The sequence below is a fragment of the Sus scrofa genome, chromosome X (assembly GCF_000003025.6).
Source record: "Sus scrofa isolate TJ Tabasco breed Duroc chromosome X, Sscrofa11.1, whole genome shotgun sequence".
In the NCBI taxonomy this organism is placed as follows: Eukaryota; Metazoa; Chordata; class Mammalia; order Artiodactyla; family Suidae; genus Sus; species Sus scrofa.
This window is the reverse complement of record NC_010461.5, coordinates 39262809-39285759: the sequence shown is the minus strand read 5'-3', so window position 1 is coordinate 39285759 and position 22951 is coordinate 39262809. Positions and strand designations below refer to the sequence as shown.

General features: G+C 43.1%; 1 pseudogene; it reads right to left on the bottom strand.

The window, feature by feature from the left end:
• Positions 1–22951, bottom strand: part of LOC100621560 — a 70666-nt pseudogene that overhangs the window by 43292 nt on the left and 4423 nt on the right.

Genomic DNA, 22951 nt, shown 5'->3' with positions numbered 1-22951 from the left:
TTGCTCCTCACCCATACTGGATGTGTGGTCAGGCCAAAGGGATTTGAATGAACCACTCACATCCTTAAAGGTTGCCTGACAATCACTTTTGTGTCTCTAATATTAACCAACGGCACCTGTGTGAATAGTTACATGTGAAAATTAAGTCAGGAACAGATGGAGGTCTAAGGCCAACTGTGGCCAGTCATGGAAAACCTGCCCTCCCTAAAGAGCCTCTGGTGTAACTGTCTGCCCACACTCTGCCCACTTTTCAGGTTTAAATACAAGGCGACATTTGGTATGCATTTCCTGTAATAAACATACATGTGATGATTATTCCCAAGATGTTATTTTTAAAACCATTGTTAACTGCGGTCTCTCTTTGGTTTCTCAGTGAAGGAAAAAGCAACTTGACTCAAAACATCATTTGATGCAAGTTGGGCAACCCCAGCAGAGCAAATCCCCTGAAGGAAAGTGAGCGAGGACACACACACACACACCCCTCCCACTTTGTAGACACTGTGAGGTGCGTTGGTGACCCCTGAGAGAGCCCAGATCTTACAATCCCATGTACAATGCTGGGCAGGCCACTAACACATGAGGCTGTTTCTAGAGCAGTTGTAAATAAATCTATGGTGAGTTGACCAGACCATTTCGAGGACAGACACCTGCAGTCACGTGTTTTCTCTCTTTTGGTTTCTGCTTCTAGTGTGAAAAATAAGTTGGCAATCAATCCTGTTGAAAGTTAATAGCTTATTTTTTCTCTCAATATGCAGGAAGGAAATACAACAGACATAGAAGCCATTCGTTAAGAGAAAAAGACCATGTTTGCATTTAAATTGGGAAGGAGTTTGTAATAGAAAAGAAGTCTACAGAGTTCCTGTCGTGGCTCAGTGGGAACGAATCTGACCAGCATCTATGAGGTTGTGGGTTCCATCCCTGGCCCCGCTCAGTGGGTTGAGGATCCAGCGTTACTGTGTGCTGTGGTGTAGGTCACAGACATGGCTCAGATCCCGAGTTGCTGTGGCTGTGGTGTAGGCCAGCGGCTACAGCTCCGATTCCACCCCTAGCCTGGGAACCTCCATGTGCTGCGGGAGCGGCCCTAAAAAAAAAAAAAAAAAAAGAAAGAAAGAAAGAAAGAGAAAGAAAAGAAGTCTACGGTCATAGAATTGGAACATGGTTGATTCGGATTCATGCTTAGGTCTTCCGTCTTGTGTCCCCAGTGGTGGGGGCCAAAATAAGCAGCGGGAAGGGTTCGAGTAGAGGCTAACCCTCCCTGGGGAATGCTAAGATATGCCCTCCAGGCTCATTCCCATTAGAAGTGAGATGGTGCCTAAAGGGTGAAGAAAGACCTGGGTTCACTGCAATTTCCAGGAAGGCTTTGAATCTGTGAAAAGGATTGTGATCCATTTACTTAGCCCTGGAGTGGACATTCCCAGATAAGGGTGTTTGAAATTAAGTGCAGTTTATTTAAGAAGGTATCTGGCCAAGGTTAAGAGTGAGACAGGGCCTCTTTAAATCTATATTGTATCTATAAAATCTATAAAACCCAGCCAGTGTTCATAATTAGTGTTAGGTTGAACCGTATGAAAATGCTGATGGAGATTTCATATGGTTCAACTTAATCCTTAAACATTTCTACCGGTTATTTTCACAAAAGGATGCTTTTATGCTGCAAAGGGAGACCTACTTGGATTGTACTCGCCTCTGGCTCCCCCTCTGTTAATTGTGCTTGGGGTGAAATGAGTTGGTTTTCAGAAACGGATTCAAAGATTTCAAAACCAAACTGACTTACGGTTACCAGAGGGGAAAGTTCTGGAGGAGGGAGAAAGTGGGAGGTTGGGATTGACACATGCGCACTGCTAGATATGAAATAGATGAGTGACAAGGACCTACTGTATAGCCCCAGGGGGGTCTACTCAATACTCTGTAGTGACCTATATGGGAAAAGAATCCGAAAAGGAATGGATATGTCTGTATAACGGATTCACTTTGCTGTACACCTGAGACTAACACAACATTGTTACACCAATAAAATTTTTTTAACGAACTATTTTTTTCATGTAATCCCATTCTAAGTCTCAAATGGTTCTGTATCACCCTTTTGGGCCATTCTGGTTGTAGTGATCCATTGTAGAATACGTTATAATAGTTTATAATGAATAATAGCAAAAGTGCTGATAATTGTGGCTTTTTAACTCTCTTATTTTTAATAAACCAGAATTGAGCTTATGAGTATAATGCGGATACGCTCAACCACTTGCGCAATAGGCTTTCCGGAATGGAGAAGAAAAGGCTGCCCTAAGGGTGATGCCCACAGGCGAGAGTCGCATGTGTGATCCCCATAGGCTAAGAGTTGTGGGAAAATCTTGGAAGCAAGTATCGTGATGCTTGAATAAGAGAGTGCCGTATAAGAGATGCTTATACTGCTTATACATAATACTTGGAAGCATTGGATGCAGTGATGCAGTGGAAGAGAGGTGAGCACAATGGTGGTTTGCGTTAAGAAGATAGCGATGGGAGTTCCCGTCACGGCGCAGTGCTTAGCGAATCCGACTAGGAACCATGAGGTTGCGGGTTCGATCCCTGGCCTTGCTCAGTGGGTTGATGATCCGGCGTTGCCATGAGCTGTGGTGTAGGTCACAGACGACACAGCTCGGATCCCGCATTGCTGTGGCTCTGGTGTAGGATGGCAGCTACAGCTGCAATTAGACCCCTAGCCTGGGAACCTCCATATGCCGCGGGAGCGGCCCTAGAAATGGCAAAAAGACAAAAAAAAAAAAGAAGAAGATAGCGATGGGAATAGAGCAAAGAAACTTGCATGGCGGTCTCCAGAAGTAGACACTGAGATGGGGTTGGTGTGCAAGTGGATGTTTCAGGGAACTCTCCCGGAAGAAGCCAGTAAGGAAGTGGTGGAAAAAAGACAGGGAAGGCGAAACCAAGTGAGGGGGGTTTGTGCCATGGTCTATGGCTCTTTCTACCCAATCTTCCTTCCTCCCCTCTCTCCCCTCATAGACTTAAAGCTTGCTTCTTGGCTTAAGCCTCCCCACACCAACTCCCAGTTCCCTTTTCCCTTTGACTTTCACACACATTTTCCTCAATACATCTCTGACATAGCCAGTCCTACCTGAGCATCTGATTCTTGGCGGACTCAAACTGACCTAGCGTCAGTTTTAGGTTAGTTTAGTTTAGTTTTAGTTTTTAGTTTTTTAATGTGTTCACTTCTTTTTTTTTAATTTAATTTAATTTGTATTGAGGTAGAGTTGATTTACGATATTGCATTAGCGTCAAGTGTACATCTATAAAAAGAATACATATATATACACATATATAATATGTACAACAAAATGATTCAGTTATGTGTATACACCCCTACGTTCTTTTTCAGATTTTTTTTTCCATGTAGGTTATTGCAAAATATTAGGTATAGTTCCCTGTGCTATACAGTAGGTTGGTTACCTATTTTATTTATTTATTTATTTATTTATTTTGGCTTTTTGGGGCCACACCCTTGGCATATGGAGGTTCCTAGGCTAGGGCTCGAATTGGAGCTGTAGCCCTGTAGCCGCCGGCCTACACCACAACTACCGTGACACCAGATCTGAGCCACATCTGCAACCTACACTGTAGCTCACGGCAACACCATGTCCCTAACCCACTGAGTGAGGCCAGGGATCGAACCTGCATCCTCATGGATTCTAGTCAGGTTCATTTCTGCTGAGCCACAGTGGGAACTGCAGGTCATCTATTTTATATGCAGTAGTGTGTATATAAAAATCCCAACGTCCTTATTTATCCTCTCCTCACCCTTTCGCCCTTGACCATAAGTCTGTTTTCTGTGTCTGTGCATGTATTTCTGTTTTGTAGATGAGGTCACTTGTACCTCTTCTTTTTGATTCTACGTATAAGTGACATCATATGGTATTTATCTTTGTCTGGCTTACTTCACTTAGTATGATAATCTGTAGGTCCATCCATATTGCTGCAAATGGTTTTATTTCATTCTTGTCTATAGCTGAGTAATTTTCCATTGCATATGTGTGTGTGTGTGTATATCACTTCTTCCTCCTTTTTTATGTTTTTTTAATTTTTAAATTTACCTTTTATTGTTTTTCTACTGTACAGCATGGCGACCCAGTTACACATACATGTATACATTCTTTTTTCTCACATTATCATGTTATATCTTAAGTGACTAGACATAGTTCCCAGTGCTACACAGCAGGATCTCATTGCTAATCCCTTCTGAAGGCAATAGTCTGCATCCATTAACCCCAAATTCCCAGTCCATCCCACTCCCTCCCCCTCCCCCTTGGCAATCACAAGTCTATTTTCCAAGTCCCTGATTTTCTTTTCTGTGGAAAGCTTCATTTGTGCCGTATATTAGATTCCAGATCTAAGTGATATTATATGGTATTTGTCTTTCTTTTTCTGACTTACTTCACTCAGTATGAGAGTCTCTAGTTCTATCCATGTTGCTGCAAATAGCATTATTTTGTTTTTTTTTATGGCTGAGTAGTATTCCATTGTGTATATATGCCACCTCTTCCTAATCGGACCATCTGTCGATGCTTTTTAGGGCTGCACCTGCAGCATATGGAAGTTCCCAGGCTAGGGGTAGAATCGGAGCTGCAGCTGCTGGCCTGCACCACAGCCACAGCGATGCAGGATCCAAGCCACATCTGTGACCTACACCACAGCTCATGGCAACACCAGATCCTTAACCCACTGGTCGGGGCCAGGGATCGAACCTGCATCCTCATGGATACTAGTTGGACTTGTTTCCTCTGGGCCACGATGGGAACTCCTATCACATCTTCTTTATCCATTCATCTGTAAATGGACGTTTAGGTTGCTTCCGTGTCTTGGCTATTGTAAATAGTGAATGCCTAAATGTTATGTAAAGAACATATTGATCCTGAGTGTAGACTCATCTGTAGAGTTGAAACTATCCATTTGCTTTCCTTTTCTGGGACAGTGAAAGTACACTAGGAGGAAGAAAAATCATGGGTCTTGGAACCCGTTTTTTTTTTTTCCTCCTATCTAGGATCCCAATACAGTAAAATTGTTCTAAATTAATTCAATGGGAAATGATGCTTCTTCGGCTAATAGAAAAAAAAACTGGTTCAATCAGAGAACCATAAAAGTGGTTTATACATTTCGTAAGCTTTTTATTTTAACTCAAAACATCTAAATGTGCATTGACCCCCCAACCCTTCAGTGAAAGACCAAGGCTTTATCTTGAGTATCTCTCTGCTTGCACAAACTGCAGTGTTCTGTAGTCTCCATTTGTTTCTTTAAAATGAAGCAGAAACTAAAAGATACCTGTCATGCAATCAGAGTGTGGAACTTTTGCATATTTTCCTTAAACTTCTACAGTTGTATAAAATATCAACTTGCCCTAATTAGGAATCTGAAAAGAGTTCAACTTTGCTACTCTCTTTTTATGCTCATATTTAATGAAATTTTCATGTCCTTAACCCAGTCACAGAAATACAATACCCTAGCATGAACAGGATGGGCAAGAACCATCGCTGAATCTTGGTAGGAATCAATGCCATGGGCAGGACCAAAAGTGTGAGAAAGTGCTGGGCTCAAGGAAAGAGGCAGCAGGGAATGCATTTTATAGATGAAATGGAGAGCATTGGTTAATCTGGAGAGTTTCTTAAGGAAGGGTTGATCCAGAGGACTTTTATTATATGATGCCTGATATAAAATGCTTTAAATGATTAATGATATTCCTTCTGTAGTTCCTTTGGCTCCCAGAGCTCCTCCATCAGAGTGGACAGTGATTGATGCTGACTCTCTGGATTCTTTTTTTTTTTTTTTTTTTTGTCTTTTTGCCTTTTCTAGGGTCGCTCCCACGGCATATGGAGGTTCCCAGGCTAGGGGTCTAATCGGAGCCGTAGCCACTGGCCTGCACCACAGCCACAGCAATGCCAGATCCTTAACCCACTGAGCAAGGCCAGGGATCAAACCCGCAACCTCGTGGTTCTTAGACGGATTCATTAACCACTGCGCCACGACGGGAACTCCCTCTCTGGATTCTTATACACTAGTTAGCCTTATCCTTTTTTAGCTCGTGAGTTCTGTTGGAAATCTGATGTGTCATAGATCCTCTTATAAGAAACATATGCATTCACACACACATCCACAATCGTAGGAGAGGTTTTGTTCCTGAACTTCTTTTTCTTTCTTTCTTTTTTTTCTTTTGTCTTTTTAGGGCCACACCTGTAGCATATGGAAGTTTCCAGGCTAGGAGTCAAATCGGAGCTGTAGCTGCTGGTCTACACCACAGCCACAGCCACACAGGATCCAAGCCATGTCTGCGACCTACACCACAGCTCATGGCAGCGCCAGATCCTGAGCCCACTGAGCCAGGCCAGGGATTGAACCTGCCTCCTCATGGATGCTAGTCAGATTGTTGTCTCAAATCTGATGCTAGTCAGATGTGAGCCCCGCCGGGAACTCCAGGTCCTGAATCTCTTATTCATAAATTACATAGGCTAATAGACTGAACATTTGCATCCCCACCTCCCCATTCACGTTAAAAACCTGATCCCCAGTGTGTTAGTACTTTGAGATAGGGCCTTTGGGAAGCAATCACATCTTGAAGGCTGTGCCCTCATGAATGAGATCCGTGCCTTCATAAGAGAGATCCCAGAGCCCCCCGTGCCCCTTCCACCATGTAAGGACACGGCACTGTCTGTGAGAAAGCAGCCCCTCAACAGACACCAGATTGTCTTAGTGCCTTGATCTTGGACTCTTCAGCTTCCAGAACTGAGAGAAACAAATGTTTGTTGTTTATTAGCCACCCCGTTGAAGGCATTTTTGTTACAGTGGCCCAAACAGATGAAGACACCATATTGCTTTATTAGAACATACAGAATAAAATGTAAATAGTCAGTACACTGGCTTGTCAGTTTCTAACTGAGAGAATAATGTAAGGCCGTGGACTCTATTTGCCTGATAAGATTGATTCATCATAAATGTCCATTGACAGATGAATGGATTAAGAAGGTGTTGTACATATATACAATGCAAGACTACTCAGCCATAAAAAGAATGCAATAACGACCTCCGCAGCAACATGGATGCAACTAGAGAGTCTCATACTAAGCAAACTAAGTCAGAAAGAGAAGGACAAATACCATAGGATATCACTTATATGTGGCATCTAAAATATGGCACAAAGGAACCTATCTACACAACAGAAACAGACTCACAGACATGGAGAACAGACTTGTGGTTGCTGAGAGGGAGGGGGAGGGAGTGGGGTGGACGTGGAGTTTGGGGTTAGTAGATGCAAACTATTTCATTCAGAACGGATAAGCAATGAGGTCCTACTGTGTAGCACAGGGAACTATATCCAATCTCCTGGGATAGAACATTCTGGAAAATAATATAAGAAAAGGAATGTATATACATGTGTGACTGGGTCACTTTGCTGTACTGTAGAAATTGGCCTCACACTATAAATCAACTATACTTTAAGAAAAAATCTATTTAAAAAGGCTGATGCATCATAAATACCACCGTGTAATTCTTGGGAAAAGACACACCCACACACACACTCACATTTGTTTAGTTCCCACAGAGAGCAGCAAGAGTCATGCCAGTCTGATTCATCTTTCAGGAAGGAAGAGGGAAGTACAGTGTAAAGCCACATCCAAGGCCACAGACAGGACTTGGTCCTGGAGAGCAGCGGAGGTCGGGGCCATGCAAGGGCAGAACAGTGGCTGTCAGCTGAGTAAGGCTGTATCATCGAAGCCCAGATGGACACAGCCTCACAGGGCCTTGGAGATTATCCAGGCCAACTCATCCTCTAACTCGGTCCCATTAGAGGCAAACTATTACAGAGTTCCAAGCCAAGAGCCCATTCTCTCAAATCTACTACCCACTCCAGGAGGAGCAAGAATGGCTTTCCTGGCCTAGATTAGCACATAGGTGCCTGGCGCCAAGTGTCTTTCTCCTGGTCCTGAAGATAAAACTTGAAGGCGTCATGGTTCGTGTCTACAGGTTGGTGATGAAGGCTGGGTGGGAATCCAGCCCTTCTCCTTTTCCTCCCATGTTCTTGCTACCAAATCCCACGGCTCCAGGCCTTGAGGATGCGTTTGTAATTTAGCTAATCTTGTTCAAATGATTTGATTATGAAAACATGTCAAGGGTATTTTCATTCCATCCTCCCGCTCCTCACTTGTTCCTCTGTTCAGGAACAGCCTTGAGGCCACAGGCATGAGTTCCAAAATCACAAATGATATCAAGGCTCCTATTTTGCAGACTTGACAAATCAATCTGAATGATGTCGAGTTGCATTTCTTAAGAGCTGCTGCTAACTTTGTACAGAGTGCCAAAGCCCCAAAGTCGAGTGGTTAAAACTTGTAATCAAGTGCAAGGCAGCTTAAAAGTGGTTAGGCTGGCCTCCTCGTTTTGCTATCTTTTTCTAAGGCATTGAAGAGTGATTCATTCATTTACAGACTGACTTAAAAGGAACAACTGATTATGTAGAAAGCGAAGTGATAATTGGTAGAAAGCTTGTTTCTCAAGTACCCATCCTTGAGCTGAATAATGACCTGATTTAGGAGGAGGCATAGAGGAAGCCCGGTAGGAGAGGGAAAGGAGACTTTTATTTGCTCTTCTGGCCACAATGGAAGGAGAATAAAAATGGGGGTTGTGGAGTTCCTGTTATGGCGCAGCAGAAATGAACTAGTATTCAGGAGGATGCAAGTTCGATCCCTGGCCTCACTCAGTGGGTTAAGGATCTGGCGTTGCCATGAGCTCTGGTGTAGGTTGCAGACATGGCTCGGATCCTGCATCGCTGTGGCTGTGGTGTAGGCTGGCAGCTATAGCTCCAATTGGACCCCTAGCCTGGGAACCTCCATATGCCGTGGGTACTGCCCTAAAAAGAGAAAAAAAAGGGGGGGAGTTGTGGCTGGCAGAATTATGTCTCTCCCAAAGCTGTCCACATCCTGATTCCTAGGGCCTGTGAACATGTTGTGTTAGATGGTAAAGGAGAATTAAGGTTGCAGTTAGAAGGTTGCTAATCAACTGATCTTAAAATAGAAAGATTATCCTGGATTATCAGGTTGGCCCCATGTAATCACAAAGGCCCTTAAAAATGGAAGAGGGAGGCAGAGTGACAGGATGTGAGAAGAATCTGACTGGTTACTGCTGGCTTTGAAGATGGAGGAGGGGGCCATCAACCTGAGAATGCAGGTAGCCTCTAGAAGCTAGAAAAGACAAGGGAATATATTCCTTCCCTAGAACCTGTAGGATGAATGAACGCCTGGGCACATTTTTTTCTTTTTATGGCCACACCAGCAGTATATGGAAGTTCCTGGGCTAGGGGTCATTTGGAGACTCAGCTGCAGGCCTATACCACAGCCAGAGCGACAGTGGATCCTAGCCACATCTGCAACCTACACTGCAGCTTGCAGCAATGCTGGATGGTTAACCCACTGAGCAAGGCCATGGATCGAACCTGCTTCCACATGGATACTAGTCGGGTTCTTAACCCCCTGAGCTACAATGGGAACTCCTAGGCATGTCTTCACTTTAGCCCAATGAGACCTATGGGGAAGAGAGGGTTGGTTGTTCCCCATATTTGTTTTCCCCTACTTCCATCCTAATAAAAATTTTAAGCTGGCACAGGACCACCCAGGCTTGTGAATGGGAATGACATGTGGATACCTGTAAAGGGAAGAGTTATACCTGTCACTTTTCTCCTCTCCACTGGCCAAAACTAGGATGGGGTAGCAAATTGTCTTGGACCCTGTAATGAAGGGTCCTGGACATGGTGAGACAACAAGACAGAAGGAAAGCGGACCCTGATGGCTTCTTAGAGAGCCCTTTATGTACTCAAGTTGTATATGACAGAGAAATTTGTCTCTTCTTGGCTCCACTATTATTGTGGGTCTCATTTTCCATGCCTTAAACAATATTGAGTATTTCCCCAGATAAGTTGGGTTGAGGTTCTTTCGAGTCAAATAACTGTGATGCTCTCTGCTTTGCGTAGAGGTACCGTGGACTTTCACAGGCTCTGACTTGACAAAAGAGTTTTGTCAGTATTAGTTTGCTATGGCTGTTGTAACAAATTACCACCAGTAGTGGTTTAAAGCAACACACATGAATTACAGTTATGTAGCTGAGATATTCCGACATGGTCTTACTGGGTTAAATCAAGATGTTGAGGAGTTCCCGTCGTGGCTCAGTGGTTAACGAATCTGACTAGGAACCATGAGGTTGCAGGTTCGGTCCCTGGCTTCCATCAGTGGGTTAAGGTTGCAGCGTTGCCGTGAGCTGTGGTGTAGGTTGCAGATGCCACTCAGATCCTTCGTTGCTGTGGCTGTGGTGTAGGCTGGAGCTACAGCTCCGATTCAACCCATGGCCTGGGAACCTCCATGTGCTGCAGGTGCGGCCCTAGAAAAAGAAAAAAGACAAAAAAAAAAAAAAAAAAAAGAAAGAAAAAGATGTTGGCAGAGATGTGCTCCTCTCTGGAGACTATAGAGGAGAATCTGTTTCCTTGTCTTTCCAGCATTTAGAGGCTATCCACATTCTTTGGCTTGTGGAGCCCTCCTCCACTTTCAAAGCCAACAGAGTCAGGCTAAATCCTTCTAATGAATCTATGTCTCTTCTGCCTCCTCCTCTTTGCTTTTATGGATTCTTGTGATTACATTAGGCCAACCTATCAATCCAGGATCATTTCTCCTTTTCAAGGACAGCTGATTAGCTACTTTAATTCCATTTACAACTTTAATTTCTCTTTGCTATGTGACCCAAGATATTTAATTTCTGAGGATTAGGTCATAGACATCTTTGGCAGATCATTATTCTGCCCATCTCAGTTTTTTTTCTTTTTTCTTCTGTGTACTCCCCACCCTCCAAAAATTCTGCTTTATGTGTATGTATTTTTAATAATGTATATTCATATTCATATGTATATACATACATTGATTTATTACCTCTATCCAATGAGAGGGTCTGGAATCAATTATATTGTAGTATCAATTGAGTATACCTTGCATGAGAGCTTTGGTTTCTATCCCCCAAAAGAAATCTGGACTTCTTTAAGAAATAGGTGATTTCAGGTGTCAAGCAGAGAAAGTACAAGATGAGTCTGGAATATCTTTTTTTCCTTCTTCCTTCCTTCCTTCTTTTCCTTTTTTTTATTTATTTATTTATTTATTTTTATTTAGCAGCATATGGAAGTTCCCAGGCTAAGGGTCAAATCAGAGCTGCAGCTGCCAGGCTATACCACAGCCACAGCAACACCAAATCCGAGCCACATCTGTGACCCACACCACAGCTTGCGGCAATGCCGGATCCTTAACCCACTGAGCAAGACCAGGGATCGAACCCACTTCCTTATGGAGACAACATTGGGTCTTTAACATGCTGAGCCACAGTGATAACTCTGAGTCTGGAACATCTAATGCTAGAAGGCAACAAATGGTCAAAGAACTATGGAGACAGATCAAGAGGACTCAAGAACTACCTTGAAAGGCCTTCCATTGGCTATTCTGAGGCAATGTGAGTTTAAAATAAACAATGATAGTAAAGGATTATAAACTGTTAAATAAGAATCCATGTGTTCATGTGTCTGGGAAAAACTCTGGTTTCCTTTATTCTCACACTGAATGTTTCTGACACCATATGGGTGGAGATTTTCCCACATTGGCCAATTCTCTGACACGAGCTGGAAAAAATTCAATTCAGTTCTGACCCTAACCAGAGTTAGCACAGACCCCACAGCTTAAGGGCTCAGTTCCACAACTGAGATGCCAATTGCAAATAGTAGATCCCCAGGTTACTCACAACTTCTGTCCAACTCAGTTGCATTTTGGAGGTTCCCACGACCCCCTCCTTGGGTTCAATAATTTGGAGAGTGGCTCACAGAATTCAAGACAACCATTGACTTCTTATTGCCAATTTGTTACAAAGGCTATTTTAGAGGCTACAAGAACAACCTGATGAAGAGATCTATAGAGTAAGGTTCAGAAGTGTCCCAAGTGAAGGAGATTTTGTGCCTGTGGAGTTTAGATACAGCACTCTCCCAGCCCGTGAATGTGTTCCCCAACCTGGAAGTTCTCTGGACTCCATGCTTTTGGAATTTTTGTGGAGGCTTCATCTGGTAGGTGTGATCCATCATGAACTCAATCTCTAGCCTCTCTCTTCTCCTGGAATATGGAAGGTAGGGCTAGAAGTCCTAATCTTCTAATCGTGGCTTAGTCTTTTTGATAACCAGTCCCCCATCCCGAAGCGAAAGCAATCTACAGATTCAAAACAATCCCTATCAAAAATACCCATGGCTTTTTTTCACAGAGCTAGAAAATTTATTTATGAATATTTATGAATCAAAAATTCATATGGAACCATAAAATACACCCAAATGCCAAAGCAGTCTTGAGAAAAAAGATAAAAGCTGGAGGTATCACCCTCCCAGACCTCAGACTACACTACAAAGCTGTAGTAATCAAAATGGCATGGCACTGGTACAAAAAAAGATACATAGATCAATGGAACAGAATAGAAAGCCCATGCACCTATGGTCAATTAATCTATGACAAAAAAGGCAAGAATCTACAAACACTACACAGGCAGAGGCTTGAGAAACATTGGCACAGTGAGGCTTTTCTGGAAAGCCTCACTCTAAGAGCCAACTGACCATTGTGTAAGAAGCCTGACTATCCTCAGATCACTGAGCTGTCAGAAAGCTGAACCCAGCTATGTACAGCGGCCAAGGTACTCACTGTGTTAAACAGAATAACGGCCCCTTGATGAGGTCCATGTCCTAATCTTTGGAATCTAGAAATATGTTATATTACATGTTTGGTTACATGTTGTGTTACACATTAACGTCATACAGCATGTCCCCTCTTCTGCTAAGAACAACATACATATATGTGTAACAAACTGTAAAATATAAATTGAGTAATATTAGTGATTTCGCATCTGAGTTAAGTGCTTTTGTATGTGCATTAAAAACTGCTACTGCCCAATATAAATGGTGAAATTCATGACAAAAATTTCATGTTTTTTTATTAAAGTATAGTTGACTTACAATGTTATGCCATTTTCTGCTGTTGGTAAAGTGACTCAGTGATGTACATATATACATTCTTTTTAAATATTCTTTCCCATCATGGTCTTTCCCAGGAGATTGGATAGAGTTCCCTGTGCTATACAGTAGGACCTTACTGTCTATCCCTTCTAAATGTAAGACTTTGCATCTACTAACCCCAATGGCCCAGTCCATCCCGCCCTCCCCCTCCCCCTTGGCAACCACAAGTCTGTCCAAGTCTGTGAATCTGCTTCTGTTTTGTAAATAGGTTCACCTGTAATTCCACATATAAGTCATATTATATGGTATGTATCTTTCTCTTTCTGACTTACTTCATTTAGTATGAGAATCTCTATTGCATCCATGTTGCTGCAAGGGCATTATTTCATTCTTTTTTATGGGTCAGTGGTGTTTATACACACACACACACACACACACACACACACACACATCCATCACATCTTCTTAATCCATTCATCTGTCGATGAACATTTAAGTTGTTTCCATGTCTTGGCTATTGTGAATAGTGCTGCAATGAACATAGCAGTGCATGTATTTTTCTGAATTATAGTTTTCTCTGGATATATGCCCAGGAGTGGGATCATGTTTTTTGAGACATACCAATAATTTTATTTTATTTTATTTTATTTTATTTGGGGAGGGAGGTGGAAGGATTTATTACTTGCAGCAAGTAAGGAGAACACCAGGGAATCTTTCCCAGAGCCTTAAATTTTAATTTTTAGTGACAGATCCTTTGATTGCAAGTAGCAGAAAATTACATGAGCTATTTTCAGTCAAACAAAATGTATAAGGAGGATTTATTATAACAATGCAGAGGCATCTCAGAAATGAAAAAATGAAGGTAGAATACAGGAGGGCCTTGAACCAGGACCTGAAAAGCCATCAGGGCTCCTTTGTCCCTCCAAGGCTATACGATCTCTTAAACTGACTTTCTTTATTTTGTTTCTCCCTCTCTCTCTCTCTCCCCCGATCCCACTCTCTCTCCAGGATGACTTTGATTTTTCAGACATTCAGGGTCAAATAGGATATTCTCAGTGCAACCTTTCCTTCCTTTGCAATCTCAGCTTCCAGTACAATGACCAGTACCTCTGAGCCTCAATTCTAAATTCCTTGGAGAAAGAAAGTGGCCCAGGAGGGTCAATTATGCAGCCATAATCTAATCAGCAGTGGTCAGAAGCAAAGGGTCGGCTAGTATAAACATGGCCAACAGGGCCAGTGTGTGTGTGTGTGTGTGTGTGTGTGTGTGTGTGTGTGTGTTAGGGGGTGCCTGCATGTGTAAGTATGGTATATGCTTGAGCATGATGGTATTTTGAAGCAGACAGACACACTAGAGATGTTCCTATAACCCCGACCCTCCAGGCAATAGTTACCTATTTGCTCCTGGTGCTGTGACTTTGCAGAGTCAGAAGAGCAGGACAGGTGGTCCTAGATGCCAAAGCCAGGAATTTGGGGAGTTCAGAACCAGATACACATCTAGGGAAAGCCTGAGTCAGAGCATGGGCTCCTGGGATGCTGTTTTTCCTGTAACTCGCACACCCCACCCACTCACACGCAGATCGGGGAAATCCAGACCAGTGGGACATTTGGGACATGGGCATTCAGGAAACTGCGTGTGTGATGTGGGGGGTGAAGAAATAGGCTGTCTGTGTTGAATCTGCCTCGAGACAATGTGCTTTTTTGTGTTTCTCCACTTTTTCTTGATGTATGTCTCCAGTGGAGGAACCCCACACCCTTCTAACTGGGACTACATCTTCAAAGTGAGTTAATTGTGGTGCCTAAAATCAAATCTGTAATTATCATATTGATCATTCACTTTTAAAGAGACATCCCTCCTGGAGAGTCCCACGCATCTGTCTGGGAGAAGGGAGCGCCCCCCCTCCCCTGCTCCCCCAGCAACGGTGTCCCAGTTGGCCTGGTTGAGAATGACTGATTTCAGTCGTAAATTAGTCGATTCCATTCCACCCACATTCTTATTGGTGGTAATTATTATTAAATCAACTCTTTGGGAATCTGGAAATGGCCTTAGAGTGGAGGAGATTCATGAGGATGCATTTGCTGGCAATGAAGCAATAGCTTTGGGCCATTTCATTCTATTAAATTGCCATTGTATTGGACATTTTTATATCTGCTATTAAAAAGTCAGCTCTTTTAGATGTGCCCACATACTGTGTCATATTTTCTGAAGTATACGGAAAATGCAATTTGTGCGAATGAATAAAGGCTCAAATTATATGGCTAGCTGATCTATATAGGGCTGGGATAATAAGTTTTCCTAGTGTGGCATTCCTGCCTACAAACCGTGTGGCGGTAAAGAGCAGTATTGCCTTTATTATTCTAACTTCTCATCATTCATTTAGAACTGGGGGAGTTCCCGCCATGGCTCAGGGGTTAACAAACCTGACTAGTATCCGTGAGCACACAGGTTCGATCCCTGGCCTCACTCAGTCGGTTAAGGATCTGGTGTTGCCATGAGCTGTGGTGTAGGTCACAGACACACAGGGCTCAGATCCCGCGTTGCTGTGGCTGTGGGGTATGCCAGCAGTTGCGGCTCCAATTCGACCCTTCGTCTGGGAACCTCCATGTGCCTCAGGTGTGGCCCTAAAATGAAAAAAATAAAAATAAAATAAATAATAGAATTAGGTTTATTAAGACCACCTATTGTTGTCTTGAGCTTTATCAAAAGACTTCAGAAATCAGGTTATTTCTGCTTAAAGGATGAGTGGTTTTCCACAAATACCGAGAAAAAATTGTTGTGTAAAAACCTTTTTCCTAGAACAATGGAAACAAGAATGAGTTGGGGGCGTTTTCTTCCTAGAAAGGTCTAAAGTGTTATTTCCCCAAATGGGCTCTCTGTGATGTGATCAGAGATGATGCAGAGAGCAGAGCAGGAGGGTCCTTGAGCAAACAAACACTAAGAGCTCTCCTGCAGGACAAGTCAAAGCTTTTAATCCACCGAGGCAGAGGAGGATAACCCAGAAGAGGATGCACATGCATCGCCTCAAAACAAATTGGATCACAGAAGTCTTTTTCGAGGACCCTGCTGGGAAACTCTCATTCCATGCCATGGGTGTTGGAAGACACTCATCTTCTGTAGGGTGGCTTTTTCCAAAATTGAGGTGAAATTTCCCATAACATGAAATAAACCTTTGTTTGTTTGTTTCTTTTTTAGGGCCACACCCACAGCATACGGAGGTTCCCAGGCTAGGGGTTGAATCAGAGCTACAGCTGCCGGCCTACACCACAGCCATAGCCATGCAGGAGCCAAGCCACGTCTGCGACCTACACCCCAGCTCACGGCAACACCAGATCCCCCACCCACTGAACAAGGCCGGGGATTGAATCTGCAACCTCATGGTTCTTAGTCGGATTCGCTTCCGCTGCGCCAGGATGGGAACTCCGAAATAAACCATTCTGAACAGTGGCTTTTTGTATGTTCACATTGCTGCACCACCGCGGCTTCCATCCAGTACCAAAGCATCTTCATCATCCCCCAGAGAAAACGCCGGACCCTTTCAAATGGCAATCTTTCCCTGTTCCTGCTTCGTCCAAGCCTCTGGCCACCACTCATCTATGATTTCTACAGATTTAGGATGGTGGTTTTATTTTTTTAATAGACAATTTTTTTTTGAGAGAAGTTTAAGGTTCCCAGCAACACAGAGCAGAAGGTACAGAGACACTATAAAAATAATAAAAAATGTTAAATACTCAGGAAAACAAACCAAAAAACCCCACACAAACAAACAAAAAGAAGGTACAGAGAGTTCCTGTGTAACCCCTGCCCCCACAGGCTCTCTTACCATCAACATCCAGCGAGAGTGGTGCATTTGTCACAATCATATGTTGGATTTTAAATGGGATGTTGTATTTGCTTTGATTTCATTTCATTTATTTCTGGCTGTAGCGTGCCGTGGCTTGATGTTGGGATTTCAGTTCCCAGGCCAGAGATTGAAAGCGCTAGACCAGCAGGGGGATATTTTCACTGGTTCTTTAAAGCCTTGTTTTCATAACGCAGATATTTTTTATAAGCAGATATGCATGGCAGATTTCTACAGATTGTTCTATTGTCCCCCTTGTAATGCTGTTGTCGCTAATCCCCCCAGGGCTGTCTTTTTTCCCTACTCATCTGCATCAAAACATTCTACTGCATGACTGTGATAATGAACAGATCTTTCCTTACAGGTGCTCAGATAACCCTTCGGGGTGCCCTCATCTCTCCAAGGTTGGCATTATGACGTCCGTAAAAGTAGAAGACTAAGGCTAAGATTTAAGACTAAGATGGCATATGTTACATCCCCTCGTCTCCCTGCAATAAGAAGTCTGTTTTTTTTTTTTTTTTTTTTTCCACTTCTTGGGCCGTTCTCGCGGCATATGGAGGTTCCCAGGCTAAGGGTCTAATCGGAGCTGTAGCCACCAGCCTACGCCACAGCCACAGCAACTCCGGATCCGAGCCACCTCTGCGACCTACACCACAGCTCACGGCAACGCCAGATCCTTAACCCACTGAGCGAGGCCAGGGATCGAACCCGCAACCTCATGGTTCCTAGTCAGATTCGTTAACCACTGCGCCATGACGGGAACTCCGAGAAGTCTGTTTTTTGAGTAGACTAATGAGTGGGTTATAAGAGGGGAGAACATCTAGTTTTTAAATGTCATCCTCTTCATCTTTGGGTGATATGCAGAACCTCTGGATGTTGCTGTTTTAATCTTTACATAGCCACTAATTTTGAATTATTCAGTTGATGGTTCAGTCATTCAGAGATTATTTATCAGGCATTTTGAAGTCTTCTAGATGCTTTTTAGGAAAACCAAAAACATAACAAACAAACAAACAAACAAAACACTGTCTTAGTTTGGGAGTTGTTGCATAGCAGTGAGTAACGCTCCTTAGTCTTAAACCCCAGTCTCCAAAACACACACCTTGTATTGATTTGTTGTCGTTTCCCAAATCTCTTTTCTATAACTACTGTCTCTAGCTTCCATTCTGCTCGGTAAAAGAAACTCAACCGTAGTTAGGCTCACATACATTGAGTCAAACCAGGCTTTTCCTGGTTTTTTCCAAAGTTCTCCCTCTCAGCTTGGGTCTTTGGGGTGGTGGCCAAGTTCCAGCAGTCTCCGCAGGAGGCAAATTGGGGGGAAAGAACTTCAGCAACAGAGGCAGGGTGGGCCTGTTCCCACTGGTCCCTGCACAACACTGGCATTTGTGCTTCTTGGCACCTGCCCAGACATTTCCATCTGGCTTCTGGTCAATGATGCCTGCTGGTCCCTAGCCTCCTCTTTATCCAAACTAAAATACTCAAGTCCCACCCTTGTTCTCTCAGCTACTTCTCTGCTTGGGAAGACGTAGAATGGCTTCTTGGGCCATGCTGGTTTATGGGGACCTTGCAGGTCCTTCTGCCTGGACATCTCAAACTTCAAGAGCCACGGTCGCTTGTCCATGTTCACTCCATAGAGGAGAACACGGGGAACCTTCTCACGAGAGTTTACTCCAACTGGAAAGGGAGTGCAGGTGCCATACTCATCTCTCTCTCCCTGCAAAAGCCACTTCCCTTCCCTGACTCTTTGCTTTGTCCAGCTCACGTCATTGTACTGCCGGCCTACGCCACAGCCACAGCAATTTGGGATCCGAGCTGCGTCTGCGACCCACACCACAGCTCACGGCAACGCCAGATCCTTAACCCGCTGAGCGAGGCCAGGGATCGAACCCGCAACCTCATGGTTCCTAGTCCGATTCGTTTCCACTGTGCCATGACGGGAACTCCTTTTAAATGGGAAAAGACTGTACTCTTGGCACTCAGGTCTTTGCTCTCAAACTATTGTCTCTGCCATAAGTTTCAAACATTAATTTTTTTTTCTTTTATGATTCCACTTATATGAGGCACGTAGAGTAGCCAAATTCATAGAAATAGAAAGTAGAAGGATGATGGCTGGCAGCTGGTGGTGGGGGGGGGAATGGAGAGTTGTTCTTTAATGGGTACAGAGTTTAGGTTTTACATGATCAAGAGGTTTTGGAAACTGGTTCCACAAAAATGTGAATATCCTTAACATTAGTGAACTGTATATTTTAATGTTTTAATTATTTTTAAAAATTAAACTATAATTGATTTACAATGTGTTCATTTCTGCTATATAGCAAAGTGATTCAGTTCTATATATATATACATTCTTGAAACATTGATTTTTATTTTTATTTTATTTTTTTAAATATTATTGGCATATAGTTGACTTACAGTGTTGTGTCAGTTTATGTGTGAATCAGTTATACATATCCATATATACATTCCTTTTCAGATTCTTTTCCCATACAGGTTATTACACTGTATTTTTTCTTTTTTTTTTTTTTTGTCTTTTTGTCTTTTTAGGGCCACACCCATGGCATATGGAAGTTCTCAGGCTAGGGGTTGAATCAGAGCTGTAGCTGCTGGCCTATGCCACAGCCACAGCAACATCAGATCTGGTTGGTTTGTAACATGTAAATCAGCGGAAAGGCACATCTAGTGGAGGCCATGTTGAACCACAGAGATGGGAATAAACAAGATGCAGCCATGGAGGGCATGTTTACCATTGTAGAAGGATTGCTGTAACAAAGGGGTGTTACAGAAGCTGGGGGCGGAGATTTCAAGAGGAGATGATCAACGGTATGGAAAGCTATAGAGAAGTACAAGAAAACGCCTGTTGAGAAAAGGCTCTTGTGTCGGTCGGGAAATTCCCACGTGTTGGTGTTGGGAGGGCATCCAGTAACATTCCCGGCTCTTTCAAAGTTATTGAATTCTCAACAGGGCTGGATATATGGAGACTGTAGGAGTGGACCAAGAAGCGTAAGACTTTTAAAGTCATGTTGGAAAATGGTCACTGACCCAGAGAAGACTTCCTCTTGGTCCCCGGGGCTTTGTACCCATCACCACATACCTGGGGGGAAGGAGGTCTATTTGGCTTTTAATAAGCATGCACATGAAAAGTGAAGAGTCATAATATTAGCATTCGAATAGGAACTGGCAAGGTAGTATGTTCAAAATCAACCTGACTTTTAAGCTGTGCTGGTGACTGAGAGTTCTATCAGCTGTGCTCAACCATCACTTATTTATTAGTATTCTAGATGGGCTCTCAAAGCCATGTGTCTACAGTAGACATGTGCAAAAGGATTAGCAGAGAACCAAGCTGTGTTATTAAATTTTAAATTGCACGGCATATTCATAATATTCTGAGATCTCTCTTTTTTTCTTTTTAAAGAATTCCTTTCTATTTGACTTATTTAAAAAGAAAAATGACTTTCGCTAGGTTATTTAAAAATGAGCTTTGGCTTAACTAGGCTATCTTGAAGCCATTTTAGTCTTGTCTTTGTACTGCATGTAAAGTCAATGCAGAAATCTGCTCAAAATCACAAGTTAAAACAATCTACAGATTTAAAGGACAAACCTATGGCACAGTAAACATCAATTTTGAAGTAACTACAGGGTAGACATTCGCTGCTAAGCATATAAGGATTTGGGGGACTTAGTGATAAGAATAAAATCTTGCTCTGAGTCAGGACACTATTAGAGCTGAGTTAAGTGCCTGCCTGCCCAAGGGCTGGATAATGGCTGCATGGGGAGATTGAGAGACCTCATGGCAAAATGAAATGGTGTGTCCTCAGTAACAGAAAGAGGGGTATGTATAGTTGGATGAGTGAACTCGAGGGGTTGATGGATGACTGTGGGGACATGAAGAGAATGAAATTTATTTCGAGAAGTTCCCAGGTGCAAACTTCCATCCACACGTGTCCATGGGGTCATGGTCATTCCACTTACTTTCCTTATGCTGAGCACTGACTTGGTGGCCGCCCTCCTTCATGCATTTCATCAGGATCAGGCAGCAACCTACAAGTGTAAGAGGCACAAGGAGGTTTCAGGAAGAGGCAAAGGGTTTGAAAAGTACAGAGGATGAGTATCATGAAGCACACTTTTACCGAAATTAAGAATAACTTCTGAAAGATTTTTCTATTCTCATCACCAGGTTTTTGGATTCATACATCTGTGATTGAAAAGATTTGTGTGTGTGTGTGTGTTTTTAGGGCTGCACCTGTGGCTTATGGAGGTTCCCAGGTTAGGGGTCCAATTGGAGCTGTAGCCACCAGCCTATGCCACAGCCACAACAACGCCAGATCCAAGTCGCATCTGCGACCTACACCACAGCTCAGGGCAACGCTGGATCCTTAACCCAATGAACGAGGCCAGGGATCGAACCCGCAGCCTCATGGTTCCTAGTCAGATTTGTTAACCACTGAGCCATGACGGGAACTCCCGAAAAGATTTTTTTAAATTGAAGTATAGTTGATTTACAATGTTTCAGAGGATCAACAAAGAGATTCATATTTATATACTCTTTTTCAGATTCTTTTCCATTCTAGATTATTACAACATATTGAATTTAGTTCCCTGTGCTATACAGTAAGTCCTTGTCTGTCTCTTTGATGTATAGTGTATGTTAATCCCAAGCTACTAATTTATCCTCCCTACCCCGCTATACCCTTTGGTAACCATAAGTTTGTTTTCTATGTCTGTGACTCTATTCTGTTTTGGAAATAAGTTCATCCATATCATTTTTTAGTTTCCTCATATAAATGGTATCATATGATATTTGTCTTTCTCTTCCTGACTTACTTCACCCAGTGTGAAGTCCATCCATGTTGCTACAAATAGCAAATAGCACTATTTCATTCTTTTTAATGGCTGAGTAATATTCCACCATATGTGTGCAAGTGTGTGTGTGTGTGTGTGTGTGTGTGTGTGTACACACAACATTTTTGTTGCTGGACATTTAGTTTGCTTCCATATCTTGGCTATTGTGAATAGTGCTGCTATGAACATTGGATGTATGTATCTTCGAATTGGTATTTTCGTTTTTTCTGGATATATGCCTAGGACTAGGATTGCTGGATCATATGGTAACTCTATTTTTAGTTTTTTAAGGAGCTTCCATACTGTCTTCCATAATGGCTGCACCAAGGTACATTCCCACCAAAAGTGTAGAAGGATTCCCTCGAAAAGATTTTTCACATTGGAGGACTCAATGAAAAACGCAGGTCAGTAATAAGAGACAGAGCCCGGGAGTTCCCGTCGTGGCACAGTGGTTAACGAATCCAACTAGGAACCATGAGGTTGCGGGTTCGATCCCTGGCCTCGCTCAGTGGGTTAAGGATCCGGTGTTGCCATGAGCTGTGGTGTAGGTTGCAGACGCAGCTTGGATCCCGCGTTGCTGTGGCTGTGGCACAGGCCGGCGGCTACAGCTCCGATTAGACCCCCAGCCTGGGAACCTCCAAATGCTGCGGGGGCAGCCCTAGAAAAGGCAAAAAGACAAAAAAAAAAAAAAAAAAAAAAGAGACAGAGCCCACACTGGGGACTGAGAACTCATGACCCTTCACCACACCTGTTTGAACACAAGAGACAGTAGACTCTGAGTAGGTTCCCATTGTCTGTTGTCAGTGCCCTCCTTATGGGACCCATTCACCCTCACCTGATTCTTAAATTCTCAAACCAGCTCAATCCCTCTGCCCTTGACCTGCATGTGTGCTACCCCTCTACTTGGGATGATTTCCCATCTTCACAGACCATTTCCTTCTCATCCTTCAGGTTATAGCTTCAACTGTACTTCCCCACAGCAGTCTTTCCTGAATCCTCTATCTTGATAGTCCACAGTTTGTACTTTTGTTTGTTTGCTTGCTTGCTTATTTGTTTCTTATCCGCCCCCCCCCCGACGGCAGGTGATTTTGTTTGCTAAGACTGCTGCAAAGAGTACTACGGACTGAAAAATAGAACTACCATATGATCCAGCAATCCCAGTCCTGGGCATCTACCCAGAGAAAACCATCGCTCCAAAAGATACATGCACCCCAATGTTCACTGCAGCACTTCTGAC